This window comes from Zingiber officinale, chromosome 6B (genome assembly GCF_018446385.1).
Source record: "Zingiber officinale cultivar Zhangliang chromosome 6B, Zo_v1.1, whole genome shotgun sequence".
Lineage (NCBI taxonomy): Eukaryota > Viridiplantae > Streptophyta > Magnoliopsida > Zingiberales > Zingiberaceae > Zingiber > Zingiber officinale.
Window position 1 is genome coordinate 113,998,520 of NC_055996.1, and position 9,266 is coordinate 114,007,785.

Sequence of the window (9,266 nt, forward strand, 5' to 3'; positions counted from 1 at the left end):
ATGAATGAGCTATATTTATGTAAAGTGTACCACATCAATTGATATTAGTAAACCTCTCAATAGAAATGATGAACTATTAACTTAATGAGAATAACATGGTATGATAAAATTACTAGAAGTTGAATTTTCAAGAGTAAACTTGTTCACACAACAATATTAGTAAACTTCTTGCAGTTCAAATCGTGGATTTTCTGTCTTGCTAGATATTAGAATTTCCCAACAAACATAAAGCAATGCGTAATTTCCCAGATAAGTAAAGCAATGCAGTTGCAACCGAGAAAATAATATTTAGATACTAAATAATAAAATTTAGATACAAAACAATCATGTGGATTAAAAAATAATGATCACTCATAATAAGTTGGTGAAATTGTAACAATAAACCATAATAAGTTGCTAAAATTGGGAAGCAAACATGTGATGAAAAAGTTGCTGAAATTGCTTAAATAAACTTACTTACCATATGTAGGCAACGATCAAATTTCCTGAAATTGACTCCAAATGATACAAAGAATTGATGTCCTCAAGGTCAAGAAAAAGTTCACAATCTTCATCAAACACTTCATTATCTAAGCACATTGATATACATTTTCCTCCATCTAGAGCATGCTTACTGTAACAATATAACATATGTAATGCTCTTGGGACACTTGTTGACAAAGTAGGTTTTGATTTTTTTCTTTCAAACTTCTTCCTTCTAGGCTTCTAATAATTTCAAATATAAACAAGTTAGATAGCTAGGTTGAATAATAATAAAGTGGCAATATAATTAGAAATATAATAATAAAGTGACAATATAATTAGAAATATAATATCTCATATACCTCATCTTGCTTCACAATCTGCTGTTCAGGCCAAGCCACAACAGTTCCTATGGCATCACCAATTACTTCACATTCACTTGGAATTGGATATGGCAAAGGAGCGGATTTGTCCACTGCTTGATCAATGGAGACTCGAATGCAATTCTTGGGAAATGGAATACCATGAAGCATTTTTTCCATGCCATTGAAACAAACAATTGTACCATATGCAACAATATTTGAGCAAGATTCCAATGTCAATGCAACTGATTGACCCTAAAATATTAAAAAAAAAATATGTTGATTATATTTAGTTTATAATGCTATAATAATAATGAATATCACTATAACTTGTATTTTACCTGTAAAACTTCGTCTTTACCCACAATCAGACGTCATCTTCTTCAATATTCTTCGATGAAACTTCACCGAGCAACTGCCTTTGTCATCAATTGAATTGTCCCATGCACCCCTTTTATGCATTAATGCTTCAAGTTTTTGGATGCGTACATCTTGTTCTAAAATTTGCATCTTCGCCTCCTTCAACTCCCTTTTATGCTCAGCGATTATATCTAGGGTAACATCATATTTCTTCCTTGTTCTACCAACATTGAAATAGATTGTTGGGTTGATATGACCTCCGATACCCCGGACACGCCCAGAATATTCCTGAGTTTCAAGTGCCTTGGTAAGAATATCCTCTTTTGCTCCTTCGTATTGCAGCTTACCCTCCCTCTTTTGCTGTATATATTCATCCTGTAATGCAACATTAAAAAGAATTATCAGTACTTTACCAAGGATAATTACCAAGGATATGCAATATTGGTTTAAAAAATATTGATGTCCAGGCCGGTTCTTCCCGTGATAGCTCAAGTCAAGTGCTTAGTAAGTCATATTGAACAAATATGAAGTTGACTTTGAAATATTTTTTCCTTTTTTGGCATTCAATCATATATTTACTTCTGCACAGTTCTAAAAAAGGCACATATTTGATTGAGTAATTGACTACAAGTTTAATAAAATGACAAAATTTTAATAAATTTTCACTACACAAACCCATAAAGAGAGGACCACCACATAATTGAAGCTAATTGTCTGGAGTTGCAGGAAAGAATAATCAAAAGTAAAGTTGTTCCCAACCTCTCAAGTTCCGATTCATGAATCTTATGCTTTAATTCAAACTAAAACAGCACAAAGAGAATGCTCAAGGAGACAAGGAGCTTTATTTGTCACCAATCAAGTGGGAAAACATAATAGAAGCTTCAGAGCAGTGGTCTGGGGAACAACTTTACTGGCCCTTGGGTTACTAAAGCTTACAAATTGCTTACTGCCAAGAACGTTTCAAACCTGGTTGATTTATCTGCATCTGTTCTATAGAAACTCTAGCTATCACCTCTAAGTTCTCAATGCATTCACCATTAATTGATTGCAGCAAAAGGAAACCACTGCATGTAATAGACTTTTCGACTTGATCTCTTCTCCAAGTAAGAACATTTCAAACCTAGATACCTAGTAAATCCACATCTGTTCTATATAAACCCGTCACCTCTAAGCTCTCAATGCATTCATTCACCATTTACTTCCTCAATACATGCTCTGGTATTGAGAATTCAAGCTATGCAAGGAATGGTTGTTAAACTCCTCATTGCACTGCTTGCCTTGGCTTCCTCACGCAAAGGGTATGCATGCATGCAACTTTACTCTCGAAAACTAGAAGATATATTGAAGTCATTATCAGAAGAACATGAAAATTTACTTACAATCTTGTGTACTGTGTCCACCAAATCTTCACCTTCAAACTCTCCTCCTTTGTTGGCGCGTCCTTTCTTCCACATAATAGCTCTATTGATGTCATTATCATCACATAATTCATTCCCTACAACAAAGAAAAATCAAATAACAAATGTGAAATAATTTAATGTGAATCAATTAGAGGGTTCTTAGAGGAAATATATTTTAAAAATACTTACAATTTCTTCAACAAAGCGTGCATACCCTTTGCGTGATAGTCGATGAGGATATCTATTTTTTTTCCTTCGCTCTTTTTGTTGATCACTGAGTTTCTAGTTATTTCAAACATGCGACATATCAAATTTGAATAATACATAATGAATTATGATCGAATAGTTTCAAAAGAAAAAATTTAGAATCTTACAATGAAATCTTGATAAATGCGACTAATGACAAACGCACGCCAATCTTCTCTTGTAATTTCAAAGCCAACAGGTGGCTCATTGAACTCCTCAGGTTTGTCACGCCTGCTTAAAATAATTTTGGGTGAGATGGGTCTTGTATTGCCTCCACTTACTGTTTGCAGACCTCAAACATCCCTTTTTCCACTTTGAGTCAACATTATAAATCAACTGTACATCAAATAAGTGGAAAACATTAATAAGATTAATTAAGACAAACATAAAATATATCTATCATTAGTAGTGAAATATTATAATTGTTAAAACATGCTAACTTGCTTACATTGACTGATTCCCATATTAATTCTTTGACAGCAATTGGGACTTGCTTCCATGTCTTGTATTTAATATTAACCTTTTGCCGAGCCAAGACACCAATGTAACTTTGCATGGCTACAGCAGCTGGTCCTATCGGTTGTCCAAAATTATTGAATGACACCTCATTTCTAATACCTTGCATTCTTTGCTTTGTAATCTTATCCAACTGTGTGCGACCTCTAGAAGTTCTTGAGGAGATAGTGTCTTTGGAATCCAACACTTTATCACCCTCGCAACTCTCTTCACGGGCAGCTGTAATGACTTCTTTACCCTTGTCCAACTTTGCAAGTTGCCCTATTCTCTTACTCTTTCTAGTAGAATCCATTGATCTATAACAACTTAGACTGATCAACATAAGTTTAGTTAGAAACATGCATAAACTCACAGCAAGATGATATATTTACACCAACAAATTCACAACAGTATGAAAAAAAATAAAAGATAAAAGCAGAAACTTGCAGCAACATCACAACATATCTGATTCGAATTAAAGTGAGGAATATAATATATTAATATTGTCCACAAATTCATCCTCATAGGTAAATTGTTTACACACTTATATTCAAAAGCAAAAATTCAGCAATTAAATATTGTCAATCCAACTTCCATCACAGTCTTCACGAATACATGGTGGTTCATTATCATCTTCTCCGTCAATATCCATTGATGGTAACCCCCTACTAAAACATTGATAGTGGATAGCAGTGTCCTCTAACTCTTCGCCCTTTAGGTATTCAAAGTAGTCTCTGTTTGGTGTTGCAAGTACAACACTCCAAAAAGGATCTTCAGGATCTTCAATGTAAAATACTTGCTTTGCTTGGCTTGCCAGGATAAAAGCGTCAGATTTGAATCCAAGTCTATTGAGGTTTACCAATGTGAAACCAAGATCATCTACTTTAATGCCGTTATTATGCTCCACCCAATTACATTTAAACATTGGAAGTTGAAATTTATGGTAATCAACTACCCATATTTCTTCTATAACTCCATAAAAAACCATATCTGACACAATAGGATTTTTATCCTTTGCACTTGCAACTTGCATTGTCTTTGCAACTAAGCTGACTCCGGAGTTTTGAACAACTCGTATAGCATCACGCTCTTTTGTAGCATAAGTAACCCCATCAATCAAATAGCTAGAGTATTTTAGTACTTGCTTGTTAGGCCCATGAGCTATCCACATCAATCTTTCCGAAACTTGATGAGTGGAATGGTCAACTACATCAGCAACCTAAATTTTTTATGCAATAAATTTTTAATTATGCATAAATATGAAAATGAATGTATGCCAATATGTAATACTAAAGAAACTTACACGATCACGCAACCAAGTAATAAACGTTCGATTATGCTCATCTTGTAACCACTTCTTGGACTTAGCCTTACGAGGAAATCTTGCATTCAAATACGTCATGTGTTCCCTAATCAAATTATTTGGTATAAATAAACCAACAGAATGTAAGCAAACCACATTAAAAAATTAATAAGTTAGATACATTACTCGATATAGAGATCAATCTCAGCATCATTTGCCAATACATAACGATGTGCTTGCGTCAACTCATCGTGAGTAGTGGAGTAGACTACTGCACCTGATAAAGGCTTAGTAAGTTCTATTTGTCGATGACTTGATGGGATCCCAATTGTGTGCACACTAGACAGATAGTCTGAGCAAAATTCAACAGCCTCTTCAGCAATATAAGATTCAGCCATACACCCTTCAGGTCGATTGCGATTTCGCACATAACCTTTTAAAATCTTCATGTATCTTTCAAATGGATACATATACCTATACCAAACCGGTCCACACAGTTTCACCTCCCGCACAAGATGAACACTTAAATGAATCATTATATCAAAAAATGAAGGGGGGAAATACTTTTCAAGTAAACACAATATTGTCACAATCTCTCTTTGCATATCATCCATCCTTGAAACATCTATCACTTTATTACATAACACATTGAAGAAGAAACACAAGCGAGTGATAGTGTCTCTAACATGTTTGGGCAAAACACCACGTATCGCCACAAGAAGCAATTGTTGCATTAAAGCGTGGTAGTCGTGTGACTTAAGGCCAATAAGTTTTAAGTCCTTCAACGACACGAGGTTTTTAACATTAGATGAGTAACATGATGGAAGTTGTATTCCAAACAAAGAATTCAAAATTTTCCTTTTCTCATCCTTACTAAGTGTATAACAGGCTGCTGGCAAAAATGTTTTCTTCTCCCCCATCCTTGGTGCCAAATCTGTCTTGACATTCATTTCCAAAAGGTCTAATCTCGCTGCTACTCCATCCTTTGTTTTTCCTGGAATATCAAGTAACGTTCCGATAAGACTTTCACAAATATTCTTTTCAATGTGCATCACATCAAGAACATGTCGAATGTATAGATGTTTCCAATACTGAAGTTCAAAGAAAATTGATTTTTTTTCCAGCATGATTTTACATCATCATTCGACTGAGACTTTCTACTCATTTTTCCCCAATGACAATTAATTCTTTCAACTCTTTCAAAAACTTCATCGCCACTTAATGGTTTTGGAGCAGGGTTAAATTCTTGGTTCCCATTAAATGCCTTCCGTTGCCTTCGATAAGGATGAGTTGCAGGTAGAAACCTTCTATGACCTGTATAAGACATTTTCCTACTATGCTTCAACCTTGTTGAATAGGTATCTTCACCACAAATAGGACATGCATGATATCCTTTCACAATGCATCCTGACATGTTCCCATATGCAGGAAAATCATTGATCGTCCATAATAAGATAGCCCTAAGCATAAAAGTTTCTTGGCGATATGCATCATATGCTTCGACACCTATATCCCATAAGCATTTTAAGTCATCAATTAGAGGTGCTAAGTAAACATCAATATCATTTCCCGGCTGTTTGGGACCAGAAATTAACAATGTGAGCATCATAAATTTTCTCTTCATACACAACCATGGAGGAAGATTATAAGTAATCATTAAAACTGGCCAACAACTATATGCAGAACTCATTAAACCATGAGGATTCATCCCATCAGCTGATATAGCCAATCTGAGATTTCTTGCCTCAATACTAAAATCTGGCCATTTGCGATCAACTATTTTCCAAGAAGGTGTATCAGCTGGATGGCGTAAATATCCATCACAAAGTCTTTTTTCGGCATGCCAAGTCAACTCCTTAGATATCTCTTTATTCCGAAACATTCTTTGAAATCTTGGAATAGGGGGGAAGTACCGCAAAACCTTGGTAGGAATTCCTTCATTTATAATATTTTTTTTTCCCAACTTCCACCTTGACATCCCGCAAGTAGGGCAATTAGTTAAATCCTCATACTCCTTCCGGTATAAGATACAATCATTAGGACAAGCGTGAATTTTTACATAATCCATCCCTAATGCAGATAAGCTTTTCTTTGCATCATACAGAGATAAAGGCAATTTATTGTCATCTGGAAGTATTTCTCCTAACAAACTGAGTAGGTCAGTGAAACTTTTATCACTCCAACTATATTTGGCCTTCAAGTTGAATAATTTCACAATTGCAGATAACCTTGTAAATTTAGTGCATCCCGGATATAAAGGTGTCTCGGCATCTTCAAGAAGCTTATTGAATTGGGTTGGATTCTCAGCATAACTATCATATGCATCATGAACCATATTTATTGGTTCCTCACGAACATATTCATTTGGCCCTACTTGGTCACTTTCATTTTGTGAAATCCCTATCGTAGATTTTTCGCCGTGCCATATCCATGTATGATATGTCATATCTATACCGTTACAATACAGATGTGCCCTGATAGTTTGTATATTTTTCTTCTTTAGATTGCCACATTTTGCACATGGGCAAGATATTCCCATATTCGGATCATTAGTGTTTTCCATTGCAAATTGCAAGAAAGACTCAACTCCATTCTCATATTCACGTGATAGTCTATCCTTTGACATCCAATCTTTGTCCATTCTTTATAACTAATCAATCAACAATGAGCTAATACCTAAAAATATTAACACAAACAATAGTGTGAAACTATAACAAAATATTTAAACAATTAATCAAAATTGTATTTCTACCTGAAAATTTTTGACCATACAGGTTTCTCATCAAAATGCAATCCCAATAGCAAATTTCTCACTTGGGGAGATAACCTAGTTATCTATATTATCCATATGTACATGTTTGTTAGAGTCTACGTATAGGTAGTTAGGTACTTTTGCCTTGGTATAAATTGTAGAGTCATATAATATTGGAGCATTCACCAAAACATATTCTCTATTGAAACATGTTAACCTTTAGTTGAAAAATGAAACCATTCCAGGAAAATGCTTGAATTATAACTTATAATAAGCAACTTTGTTTCTTTAGCACTTGAGAATCTGCAACTTCCTCAAAGGGACATCAACATAAGCAACTCAATGCAATAGTGCATGATGTATTAAATCATACTTAAGCCATTAAGCTCTTAGAAGGCAAGTGACATAAATATAACAATAGTAGTTGATATAAATTCAACAAACTGAGTAGGCACAAGTAACTGTCCAGAATTAAGATGAGATAATGCAGAACACAAGTTTTAGATACAATAAAAATGAGAGATATTCTCTGCGCATTAAGGGTACACAATAAAAATAATAGTAGAATAACACTAGAGATTGATTAATTTCAAGCTGCACATTATACCTGACGACAAAGAAAGGCTGGAATGTGAATAATATCTGCAACTTGGCCAACAGCTTCACACTGAATTTGAGAAAAAAGGATAGCATGTTATATGCTTCATGCTATTTTTAAGGATTAATACCTACTGCCAAAGTCTATAGCTAAACGTTTAAAAATTCCAGATTAAATCATGAGAAAATACAATCAGGGGAGGGGGAAAATTGATGCAGTATGAATCCGGCAAAATGGCTAGTTCGGAAAATAATCAAAAATAAACAAAATCTTATTCTAGAGGGATGGAAGAAATTTTACCTTTCTTTCTTCCGTTCCTCCTACTCTCGAATCTGCTCTGCGAGGAAGGAACTAAGATCGAAGGGTTCAGAGGAGTTGAGGAGCCGTGAGAAGATTAGGAAGGGTAAGCTGACTTTGATTGAGGAGATGGGGAAATGCGAGATTAGGGATCTCGACTTGGAGGAGTTGGGCGGCGTGAGGAGTTTTGCGTGAGGAGTTTGGGTCGAGATTAGGGTTCAGAGGAGATCACGCGGCAAGGAGAGGAGAAGGCGCTCGTGGAGAGGAGAAGGCGCTCGTGGAGAGGAGTGGAGAGGAGAAGGCGCTCATGGAGAGGAGAAGGAGAGGAGAAGGCACTCGTGGAGAGGAGAAGGAGAGGAGAAGGCACTCGTGGAGAGGAGTGGAGAGGAGAACTCGTGGAGAGGAGTGGTGAGGAGAAGGCGCGCGCGCGTTGAGGGTTTAGAGTTTAGCAAAGCGAGGGCTGCGAATTTATTTTAAGTGAGTTTAGGGGAAACATACACAACACTTTAAAAAACGTTTTTTAAAAAAATGTTGTCTTTGACCATAAACAACAACACTAAAGACAACACTTCATTAAAAACCGTTGTCTTTAGTAAAAAGTAAATACCATAGACAACGCTTTTCACTAAAAGCGTTGTAAAACAAAGAACGACAACGTTTTTATTAAAAAGCGTTGTCTATTGGGTGTTGTTGAATGCAAAAATTCTTGTAGTGTGTAGACACTTGACCAATGTGATTCTTATAAAAGTTTATACAAAAGCTAGGCTTTTAGTATACACTCCAACAATCTCCCACTTATACTAAAAGACTATGATACCATAAACACTGCCATACATCTGATTTCCATCCATTCAACATGTCCATCAAAAACTCTTGCCTTAAAGGCCTTAGTGAAAAGATCTATAGATCATCATCTGATGCAATCTAGGTGGCAACAACTTCTCCTCGTTTATACGATTTCTTGTATTGGGTGGTACTTGCACTCTATTGT